Source organism: Camelus dromedarius, chromosome 1, assembly GCF_036321535.1.
Source record: "Camelus dromedarius isolate mCamDro1 chromosome 1, mCamDro1.pat, whole genome shotgun sequence".
Lineage (NCBI taxonomy): Eukaryota > Metazoa > Chordata > Mammalia > Artiodactyla > Camelidae > Camelus > Camelus dromedarius.
In genome coordinates, this window is record NC_087436.1 from 21,427,416 (window position 1) to 21,439,682 (window position 12,267).

The 12,267-nt window shown below is 36.1% G+C and overlaps 1 long non-coding RNA gene across 1 annotated transcript; it reads left to right on the plus strand.

Annotated features, from left to right (window-relative positions):
* Positions 1 to 238: 238 nt before the first annotated feature.
* Positions 239 to 4,762, plus strand: LOC135322081 (uncharacterized). Its single transcript, XR_010382395.1, has 4 exons — positions 239 to 320; positions 1,047 to 1,122; positions 1,471 to 1,532; positions 4,612 to 4,762. It is a non-coding gene; the product is annotated as an uncharacterized LOC135322081 (long non-coding RNA).
* Positions 4,763 to 12,267: the final 7,505 nt, after the last annotated feature.

The following is a 12,267-nucleotide window of genomic DNA, read 5'->3' on the forward strand; positions in this document are numbered from 1 at the left end:
GTTATTACAAGATATTGGATATAATTCCATGTGCTATACAGTAAGACTTACTTATCTATATGTAGTAGTGTGTATCTGCAAATCCTGAACTCCTAATTTATCCCTCCCTCTACCTTCCCCTTTTGTAACCATGAGTTTGTTTTTTATGTCTGTGAGTCGAGTCTTCCTGTTTTATAAATAAGTTCATCTGTATTTTTTTTTAGTTCCACAGATAAGTGGTATATACATACACAATGGACTACTACTCAGCCATAAAAAAGAATGAAATAATGCCATTTTCAGCAACACGGATGGACCTTGAGATGATCATACTAAGTGAAGTAAGTCAGACAGAGAAAGACAAATATCATATGATATCACTTATCTGTGGTATATTGTTTTGAACTAAAATCTCAGTCATAAGCAGGTGATATTGGAGTACCAGTCAATGGGGAATCTCTTTTCCATTCAGTTTCTGAACAAGTCAGGGAATGAGGTCAGGAGTAAGGCTGATGGGAGATGTCAAGTTACTTTATTAGTGGCAAAGGCTAACTTGGAGGACATGCCTTGTTCTGAGAGCCGAAAAGCTTGTTTAATGCACTCTGGGAAGAGGAACTTTTTCCAAGCAATTGTAAAAGTGCTGGACCAGGGCAGCCATTTGCACATTGTGGGAAGAGGCCACACCTAGCAAAGCAGCAGGGAACACCTTCCCCCATGAAACTCCAGCCCCCAGCGGAGAGAAAGGAAAGAGTCAAGCCAGACAAACGCAGTTTATCTTTTTCAAATTTCCACTCAGATTAAGCCATTCTATAAATGAATGGGGTGGAGAGAGGCCTGGATGGACACATGTGGAAGGAAACATCAGGAATAGGGAGATCCCCCCTTAACGGTTGCCTCTAGGGAGTTGAACCTGTACTGTGTGTAGGGTGGACTCGAGAAGAACGTTACTTTTCATTATAAGGGAAGAATAGCAATAGAAAGTGGGAGGTGAATGAGCATTGGTCTGTGCCTTGTCTTCACTTTGGTTTATTTTTAATCCTACTTTGCCCTTCCTCATCCCTCTGCAGATTTTGGTTGGGCCACCTGGGAAGAGGGGATGATGAAGAGATCAAAGGAGAAAAGAGTCAGTGCTGGCTTACTACTGTAAGTCAGTTCTCCTGAATGTTTATCTTCACCCTTCATCACCTCTGACGCAGAAGCCACACCTTAATCCATTTCCGTAGAGTTAACCTTTATTTAGCCCCCTCTCCTGTTTTGGGGTTGCACCATACCCTTGTTTTCTTTTGCTCTATATGAATACATTCTAACAAAGTGAGACTTCAGGGAGGACCCTCAGGCCCTGTGATCAGACGGAGGTGGGCTAATCCCAACAGTCCTTGTGTGATCCTTACCCATCCCTTTTCATTCCGTTTACTCCTCCCACTCTGTTGCACTAAGGATGCATTTCTCTAACCCTCAAGACTAAACATCTCTTCTTCCTCCATTTGTCAGGTGATCAAGAACTTGGCATTCAGAGTGTCTTGATCTGGGTGGTAGTTATGCAGGAAATAAAGGTATGTGAGAATTTACTGAAGTGTATACTTAAGACTAGTTCACTTTATCCAGTCTACTGTATGTGTTATACTTCAATTAGAAAAAAAAACTAGCCTTCAGTTTCTTGACAGTTTCTATCCATGCCCAGAACTGTCACAAATACAGGCAAGGCCCTTCCCTTAGACATTTATTATGACCACACTTTGAAGGTGGGACTTTCTGAACTTTATATCCTTTCCCAGTGTTTCTCAGTCTTTTAAATATTTCTTTTCCTCAAGACTTACTGAACATTTTCAAGGCACAATTAATTTTCTTCTTTACTAGACCTTATTAACTGAGACATAAAATCTACAAGCCTTAAAAAAAATTGTTACATTTGGCTGCATGAAAAAAAAAATCAACATCTGCATGATGAAAACACCATGAGTAACATAAAAATATGGATGAAAGATTAAAATGGGAAAAAAATAATCACAACTCAAATCACAAAGGTCTATGTCCCTAATGTAGACTTCTGATTGGTTTATAAGGAACCCAATAAAAAGACAGGCAAAAGATGTGAACAAAACCTTCCATAATATATGAGACACTAAGCACATAACAGAAGCTTAACATCACTCACCATAAAAGAAATGAAAATGGAAACTACACCAAGACATCGTTTTCAAGTTAGAAGCGTCATCATACGGTAACTATTCTAAGTGCCTTTAAAACAGTAATTTGATTGTAGCCCTTAGAGGGATATTCTCAATGGGAAATTACAGAACAAGGAAGTTGGTTCATTCAACAATGACAACAGAATTTGCAAGGAAAATAAGGGAGAAATGAGAGGGAAACCCATAGATAAAAAAGCCTGAGAAAGCATATCTAAATCAATTGCAATGTATGGACCATATTTGGATTCTGATTCAAACATAAACATTCTAACATAAAATGTTAGAAGTGATGTAAAAAAAAAAAACACGAAACATTCTAAGACAATTCGGGAAATCTGGATGCTGATTGGAAATTTCATGATGTTAAGAAATGATTGAAAGTTTTTTAGGTGTGAACATTTTGCTACGGTTAAGTTTTAAAAAAAGAATTCTTAGAATTTAGTGATATAAATGCAACTATTTAAAGATGAAATGATGCCTGAGATTCCTTCAAAATAATCCCAAGGGGCAGGGAAATTGGCTGATAGGTATATGGAAGTTCGGTATAAATTTTTCAGTCTAAAAATAGGTTTTATACAGGGCAGCAGGGGAAGAGAAAATTGTCATTGTATGGTACATTAGCAAGTTATGTGAGTAAGGTCTTCACACACTTGAGATCTTTAGTTAGACGTGGGTCTCTGATTCCATGAGACTCAAACCCCTAGAGATAGATAACGTACCCTTCTTGGCCACAAGAGAATGATAATGCCTTTGAGGAGAGCAAAATTCAGAGGTCCAAGGGCCAGCTGATTTTAAAACTGGCCTCAAAACTTGTTTCCCTCATTTATCTCCTTTTTTTTTTTTTTTCCATTGCTAATTCCAATTCAGCCTGTATTCTGTCGTTTGGCCAATTCATGCCAAGGCTGTTATAGTACTACCTTATTATTTCTTCCCATAGCATAAAGCTCATAGAACAGAATTATTTCTGTGGTAAACACACTTAAGACCTCCCTAAACACTGGTATTTTAAAAAGGTCTAGCCAGAAAGTCATAGAACGGAGAGACACTGTTGATTAAAAACACTTTATACCAATGGGCAGAATTTATTTGCACTTACTATCTGGTTAGGTAAAAGGTTATTTCTTTAGAAAACCTGAAAAAATTTTCTGTTATTTAAAAATTTAGTATGTTTATTAAAATTTTTAAAAATAAAGAAAGAAAAACTGAAAAAATACAATTACATATACATGATACAAAATTTTTAAAATGCTCCCAAAATACTGTAAAAAACAAGTCTCCCTTCTGGGGAGGTTTCTCCCCAGATTTCTCCCTGGAAACATCAAAGCTAACAGTTTATTGTGTGTTCCTTCCAGAGATATTCTAAATATATTTGCAGAAAACATGATTATATATCACCAATGGTAGTAAATCAAATATGATTATTGAGTAATCCTTAACTTTCCCTAATCTGTGACTTCTTTGGGCTCCTTTTAACTTCTGGACTATTATTTACACAGCCAGCACAGAAAAACAGTTCTGAAAAAATCTTTGCCTCACGTTTATTTCTTCTTTGGCTTTGAAAAATTGTTTCTTGATTTTGACAACTCTAGCAATTTCATTTTTTTCCAGATGGATAATCACAGGACTGAGTAAATAAGAATTTAAACTAATCGTGCACGAGTTCACTGATGGATTTCAGTGAACATTTTGCTTTGGGTTCCATCAGTGTCCTAAAAGTGATGTTTAAAAACAATAAAACTAGGCAATCCTGCTTTTGCCTCTTGTCTCCCTAGTTTCAGAATCGTGAGTTTTAATGAAGACCAAACCATGGGGATTTTTGATAAAAAGGAATCTTGACTTAAATGACAGTGTGTTAGATCAACCACTGCAGGAAGATCAGAGATGGGAGGAGAGGTAGGAGAGAGGGAGTGTGGGAGGGCGTCACTCCCTTCACAAGCCCATTCCTTCCCAGGTCCTGTGTTCTAGCTTCTCTTCTTAACATCTTTCTATGGGGAATGGGCCATGCTTGTCCACTGCCCAGCTTTCCAACAGCCTTTGGAGGGAGGCTCTCAGCAATGGTAGCTGCTTAAAGAAAGACTAAATCATTCGAGTTTGAGAGTTGGCAGGTTTAGGTTCATACCACATGCATAATATAAGCTATTTATATCAACCAACAATTATACATATAGCTAGATCAATTATCAAAATGTATATATTAAAAATGTTAAATAATATTTTATATAAAACTATACTTCAAGGTATGAAGTAAAAATCATAAAAACCTAGCAGCAGCCCTCAGGCCTGCAACCCCATCTCTTTTTCCCTCTTTATTTCCTTTTCCTCTCCTCACTCTCTTTCTTCTCTAGTTCAGCTAGTCCCTAAGAAACAGTCATTCCATCCTCAGGCACAAGTCAGATCTAAAGCTGGCCTCAGGCCCAGCCAACTCCATGCTGTCTCCTTCCAGGAGGAAGACCAGGCTACACTTACTAAAGAAAGTAGGTGAATCTTCTCGGAAGAGTCACGGGCAGAACAGCTAACCAAATTAAATAGAGGCCATAAAAATGCATCGTTCTGAAGGCCAAAGAGTCCAAGAATGGAATAAATGCCAAAACGGATCCATGTAAGTTTAAAAGTAACTAAAATTGCTAAAAAAATTAATATTGCCCTGTGGCTTTTGACTCTGCCTGATAATGAAATAGATTAAGGCTCAAGTGGGCCAAAGACTTTTTCCTCATTTAATAAAAAATCTAGTGCCTGTTCTACCCAAATTGAAATTTTCACACATTATCTTATTCTGTTATTCGAAGTGCTGTCGCCTTGTAAATTCTATAATATATGATATAATACAATATAGTAAATAATATAACATATACATTAGTATAAAATTACTCTTATCTGTAAGTCCTAATTCCAGATTTCTAGAAAGGAAATTAGTTCATCTTGGGTGGAATGTCAGTTCTTGGCCCAGTTATGACCAGGTTCTTCGTTGGGTACACCTCCCTGAAAGTATGAAGTTCTTCCACCCACTTGTCCTAATGCAGACCATCCAGACACTTTTTGACCAATGATGTCTATCAGCTTCTTCAAGACTCATAATTCTGGGCTCTTGGAAAATGACCCTGCCCAGCACACCCTTGTATTCAGTTCCATGTGCATCTAGTGCCTATGAAATGTCAGGTGGTACAATGGACATTGGGAGGGAAAGATAAAGGCATTCTTTCAGAGGGAATTCAGTCTAGTTGCAGACAACCATATTCCCAAATATACAGAATTAACAATAGGCTGTCCTCATGTACTTAACACTTTAATAAAGATTGTGTTAAATGTAACTTTTTGGGGGACACTTTAATGGCAAAAAAAAAAATCACATTAGTCAATTTATTTAAAGTATGAAAATTAAAAACTCTCCACTTAGAAATACTGTGAGGAGAATAGACATGTGATTTCTTGTTAGCAGCTCTCTCAAATTTCTATGGAAAGAATAAAATAACTGACTAATGTAAAGCTTCAGGGTTATCACTTGTCTTGCCAACTACGATCATACATTTTTTAAAAATGAAGCCCCCCTTTATAAACAACACTATTATTTTCATTGCTCTTCCTTAAAACCAAACCTCCAGTGTACTGAGTGTTCTTAACTGACACTGCATTACCTAGAAAATAGAGATGTGGATTATTTAAGGCAGTTATTCTGAGTCAATAGTAGATCTGGAAAGACAACATATTTGCCAGATGGCAGCCAATCTATTATTTTGTCTCTAGTATTTAACACAAACTTAGCCCTTTGTATACTTTTAAGTGTCTAACCATGATGTTCCAACAAGGGATAGTGGAATATTCAAGAACTGTTCCAGACAATTGCCGACCTGTTTATATTGGCAGCCGGTGTCCTGGCTGAAGACACAATACAGTATTCTGGGCAGTCACTTCCCAAAGCAAGATTCTTAGTTTAGTTTGGGATGTTTTCTCTAATACTGTTTTGTTGGGATTTAGGCATGGGCAGTGGCGACTGGGAGGCAAGTTTTGTATTTCTATCATTATTATTATTTTACTTTTTGTTTTGTGTTCATCTTAGCCATGGGTGACGACAGTAATAAACTGGTCTCTGACCATTGGCTAATTTGATTATGCAATTGCTTCTGTTGTTACCGAAAGCTGAGAGGGGGGAAATTATCCAAGGCAAGAAATTATTCAGCAGGGACATACAGAAGTGTACCATCAATTACAACAGCAAATTACTTTTCCATGTTTTGAACCTAGATTTCAATATTTTCCTCATTAACTCTGGACCATGTTTGAGAACAAACTGCTCCAGACAGAACCAAATTAAGTTCAAGCCTGTCCTTCATACCTGAAAATGATGGAGTTCTCTGGAAATATAAGCTGTCAAAAAATGCAGCATGAGTATTATTTATAAACATGTGCCTTGGAATTAGCCAAGTGTAGATCATTCTGGAGACACTGAACAGCAGCAGTGCTCTCCACTAGGATGTTGTGATTTTGGTATCAAGATCACATACCACAAGGCAGACATCGTGGAAAATATTCACTTCTGTTATTGTCTGTTTAAAGAAACTGGGTAAGTGCTAGGAAGTTGAGGACATACAACCCCAAACCCAAGAAATAAAAATAAACTTAAGAAGACAAGATGTTCTAAAAGGGTAAATAAACATTATGAGTTATTTCCTTTCTGATAGCCATGGACAGACTGGTTAATAAGTGGTCAACAGGAACAACATTAAAATAAGTCTGTTGCTCTGTTGCCTTAATAATGGGGAAGTTAATAATGTTATAAGTTCCTCTTTCAGAAGTCATATATGGTCCATCCTCCGAGTAGAAATGAGCCTGAAATTTCTAGGAAGATAGGCACCCAGAAGTTTTTTCTTAAATATTTCCTTTTATTCCATAATTAGAGAATAGACATATTTTTTAAATTGAATTATAGTTGATTTACAATGTTGTATTAGTTTCTGGTATACAGCATTGTGATTCAGTTATACATATATATATATATTCTTTTTCATTACAGGTTATTACAATATAGTTCCCTTTTTTATACAGTAGGACCTTGTTTATCTGTTTTATATATAGTAGTCTGTATCTGCAAATCCCATACTTCTAATTTATCCCTCCCCACCTTCCCTTTGGTAACCATAATTTTTTTCCTGTGTCTATGAGTCTGTTTCTGGTTTTGTAAATAAGTTCATTTGTGTCATTTTTTAAGATTCTATATGTAAGTGATATCATATGATATTTGTCTTTCTTTGTCTGACTTACTTCACTAGTGTGATAATCTCTAGGTCCATCCATGTTGCTGCCTATGTGTTTAATTTTTTATAAGGGTACCCAGATGTTGGGTACTTAGGATGGGAAGGTGGCATAAAATTACAAAATATAGTTTACCACCACTATGGTTCATTACTATTATTTAGAGTTGTGCTGTTCATTATGGGAGCCGTGAGCCACATGGGGCCATTGACCACTTGAAATGTGGTTAGTGCATCTGAAGAACTGATATTTTAATTGAAAATTTAAAATAGGTACTCAATTTAGATATATGCAAACAATTTATTTTTAGTCTTTCCACTTTTCTCCGACTCTCTTAGTTTAAGCTCATCATCCATCCCTGGGGTTCCTGGAGTAGCTTCTTAACTGCTTTCTGGCCTCTGGTCTTACACTCTGCCAGGCTACTCTTAAAAAAAAACTGCCAGTTATAATGAAGATTTTCAATATTTTTTTGAAGTATAAAAGATATACAGAAAAGTACAAAATTGTAAGTATACAGTTTGATATGTTATAATGTGAACACAGCTGGTAAATGAACAACTAGGTGAAAAATAGAGCATTAACTGTATCGCAAATGTCCCCATTCATGATCCTTTCTGATTGCTTCCCCCTCCGTTTCTCTAAAGGTAGCACCCATACTTCCTACATCCACAAACTGCCTGTTTTATGTAAATGGTTTGCTTTCCTTAAATTATGTTTGTGGAATTCATCCTTCTTGTAATGTATATCTGGAGTTCATTTCCACTGCTGTATAGGAATTTAACATACTATATACCATAATTTATCTAGTCTATTCTTCATAGACACTTTAAGTTGTAGGCCATTATTAATAATACTACATTGAACCTTTAAAAATGTGTTTTGTGAATACGTTTCTATAGGATCTATTCCTAGTGAGTGAGTTACTGGATAGTAGAATATGCATGGGTCCAGTTTTCAAGGATAACTGTCATTTTTCCAAAGTAGTTTTATCAATCCACACTCCTGTAGGTAGTGTATGAGACTTTACAATCTGCAGCCTCATCAGGATTTGATACTGTCAATCTTTTTAAACTTAATTCATCTTATATAAAAGTGCTGTGGTTTTATTTGTATTTTCTGATGATTAATGAAGATCCGTATCTTTTTGTATGTTTATTAGAAAGTTGTTCTTATGAAGTTCCTGCTTCTCTTTTCCTCATTTTCTTGCAGACTATCTTATTTTTTTATTTTTTGATTTATAGCAGTTCTTTATATATTCACTTATGAGTTGCAAATATCTTCCACTCCATGATTTTTTCATTCTGAATGGTGTCTTTGAGGAACAGAAGTTTTTCATTTTATGTAATCCATTTTACCACTGCTTTCCTTCATGACAAGGGCTTTTTGGATCCTATTTAAGAAATCTTTCCATATTCCTAGGTTTTGAAGATATTCTGCCAAGTAATCTTTTAGAGTGTTAATTTGCCTTTCAGTTTAGATTTACAATCCATCTGAAAATACATTTTTGTATGCACTGTAAGAGCTGAATTTCTTTTATTTTATATGATTATCCAATTGCCCCATATGATTTATTGAAAAGCCCATCCTCACTAGCTAAAGTGCTACCTTTGTCTATTGTGACCAGCTCATTCCAATTTTCTTGGTTTTAGTTCTGAAAGATCTATATCATGGGAACAGCCTCAGGCTCAGGCAGACTAGGACGGATGGTCATCTTACTTTTGTCATAAATCATGTATGTGTAAGTTTGGGTCTATTTCTGGATTCACTTTTCTTTCCTGAACAGAGATGATAACCCACTCTGTCCTAATTAGTTTTGGCTTGTTTTGTTTGTTGTATGAGGGGGTTGTAATTGGGTTTATTTAGTTATTTCCATTTGGAAGAGGTGCTGGGGATTGAACCTGGGACCTCGTGTGTGCTCTACCACTTGAGCTATACCCTCCCCCCATCCTAATTAGTTTTGTAATAAGCCTTGTTATCCTGTAAAGAAAGGCATCCTACCTTGTTCATTTCCAAGAGTCTTGGCTATTGTTAGAATTTTTTCATTTCCATCTTATAATCAGCTTCTCAATATAAATAAAAAATCCAAGATTGGAAATGCATTGATTCTTTAGGCCAGTGTGAGGAAAATTAGATATTTATAATATTGAGCTTTCTAAACCGATTTATTTAGGTCTTCTTTACTTTCTTAAACAATGTTTTGTAGTATTCTGTGTGGAGGTCTTGTGTATGTTACGTTTTTAAGAAATTGATCTTGAAAATATGATGGTATATATAATCACTCAATTTTATATTCTAATACTTGTTCCCGATATCCAGATATACATTTGAATTTTGTATACTGGCTTTATATTCAGGGAACATGCTAAACTCACCTATTGATTTTAAAAGTTTGTATGTTAAGTTTAACATTCTTAATTATTTTGGATTTTCTACACAAACAGGTGGCTGGCTCCTAGGCTGTGTTTGCCAAACCCTGCTTTAGTCCATGTGTATGCTTCTTTTCCTGGAAGGGAGTCTCGTCTGTCTGCATGGTATGCTGGGCGCATGGGGGATGCGACAGGAGGCCCAAATCACTGCTCTTGGGCACAGTGTGAGTCTCGAGCTTTCCAAAGCTGTCTCTACTTTCCTGGATATTGAGTCAATGGTGCCAAATCTGTTTCCAGCACCCTTCATTTCTTTGTGTAGATCCAAGTTTCCATCTGGGATCATGTTCCTTCAGCCTGAAGAATTTTCTTTAACATACCACGTAGTCCAAATATTCGAGGAAAAAATTCTCAGCTTTTGTCTAAGAATTTTTTTCACTCTCACGTTGAATGACATCTTTGCTGGTATAATATAGCAAATGTTTACTACGTAGGCAGTTTTTCCTTCCTGCACTTTGTAGATGTCATTCCATTGCCTTCTAGCTTGCATATTTTTTAATAAGAAGACTGCTGTCTTCTGTTTTTCTTTATCAGAAATCAAACTTTTTCAGTGAAGTACTCTAGTAAATATTTTTGGCTTTGCAGGCCAAATAGTCTGTCACAACTACTCAACTCTGCCATTCTAGTGAAATAAACGCCATAGACAATAGGTAAGCAAATAGGTGTGTCAGTGTCCAGTAACTTTCTTTATGAAAAAACAGGAGGCAAGATAGATTTGACTTGAGGGCTGTATATAGTGTGTGAATCTCTGTTTCTCCAGTTGCTTTTAACAGTTTCTCTTTATCACTGTTTTTAATGAATTCAATTATCATATGCCTTGGTATGATTTCCTTTGGAAATCCATTTCTTTATTCATTTTGTCTTGGACTTTCCATTTCTTGGAATTTCCTTTTTTTTTTTCATTTTGTCCATATTTTTCTTTATATTCTTTTAAGCTGCTAGTTTGTCAGTTCCTTCCTTTCCATAATTTCTGAATCGGCATTTTTTTCTTTCTACTTTTAAAAAATTGAAGTATAGTCATTTTATAATGTGTCAATTTCTGGTATATGGCACAATGCTTCACTCATACATAAATATACATATATTTGTTTTCATATTTTCACCATAAGCTACTATAAGTTATCGAATATAGCTCCCTGTGCTATACTGAATCTGTTTCTATTGACTGTTTTTTCTCCTAAGTATGTCATATTTTCTTCCTTTGAATGCCTGATAATTTTTGATCAGATCCTGAATATTGTGTATTTGTTAAATGCTGGGTTTGTTGTATTCCTTTAGAGTATTGGACTTTGTTCTGCATGCAGTTGAATTACTTATAGATGACTTTGATCATTTCAAGGCCCGCTTTTAATTTTCCCTGTAGGTAATGCTCTAGGGCTAATTTAGCTCCATTACTAAGCCATGGTCTTTTTAAGGAGCACAAGACACAACCCAGGATAAAAGGGAAGACTAGTCAGTTTGGGAGGCCAGTATGAGATATACTTGAACATATTGCCTGGTGAGCTGGAATTAGTCAAATGAAAGCAGGAAGGGAGAAGTGGGGTGTGGGTAATGGTATGCTATACTGGGATTTGCATGTGTAGAAGCCTAGAGATGGCAAGTACATGATGTTGTCTGAATAAGGACTATGCGAGGTCCAGTATAACTTTGGAGGACAGAAAGGGAAGAATGAAGAGATGAGGCTGGTAAAGTAAGCAGTGATTTAACTGGTGCAGCAAATGAGCTTGCTAAGAACCACATTTCTTAACCATTTAGATCACTATCTACAAGTTTTTACAAAGCAAATCTCACTTTTTTGGAATCATGTTTGGAGTGCAAAAGAATAAGTGAAACAGATTATAGAATTTTATTTCATAATTTTTTTTGCAAGCTTTTTTAAACATGTAATTTGCTTAAGTCTTTTGTTCATATTTTTCTCCTACTTGTTACTGTCCCTCTGTTAGAGCATTGACTTTGGAGTTCTGAAGGCCTGGATTAAAATCTCAATTCTGATTTTTTAGCTGCATGATTTTGAGCAAATTTCTTAAACAGTCTTTCTTTATCCATAAAGGCGTAAGGGAGGGGAAAGGTATAAACTCACAGGGCTGACATAAGTTAAAAAGACATATAAATATCTGTGTCCAGCACATGACAGACAGCCAGCATATTAGTATCCTTGGATAAAAGCCCTAGGGAAAACAGCTCCTTTTCTAGCCCAGAAGTTCTCAACTGAGGCAGCACATTAAAATCATGTGAGAACTTTAAAAAATATTGATGCTCAGTCCCCATGTAGTTTAACTGGTCTTGGGGGGGAGTCTGATATTATTTTTCAAAACTTTTCCAAGTGATTCTAACATAATCACTTCAACCAGCGGTTGAAGCCGCTGGTCTAGCCAGGGAAGGCTAACCTTTTCATCTCTCTGAAATCAATGTGTGTGTGTGTGTGTGTG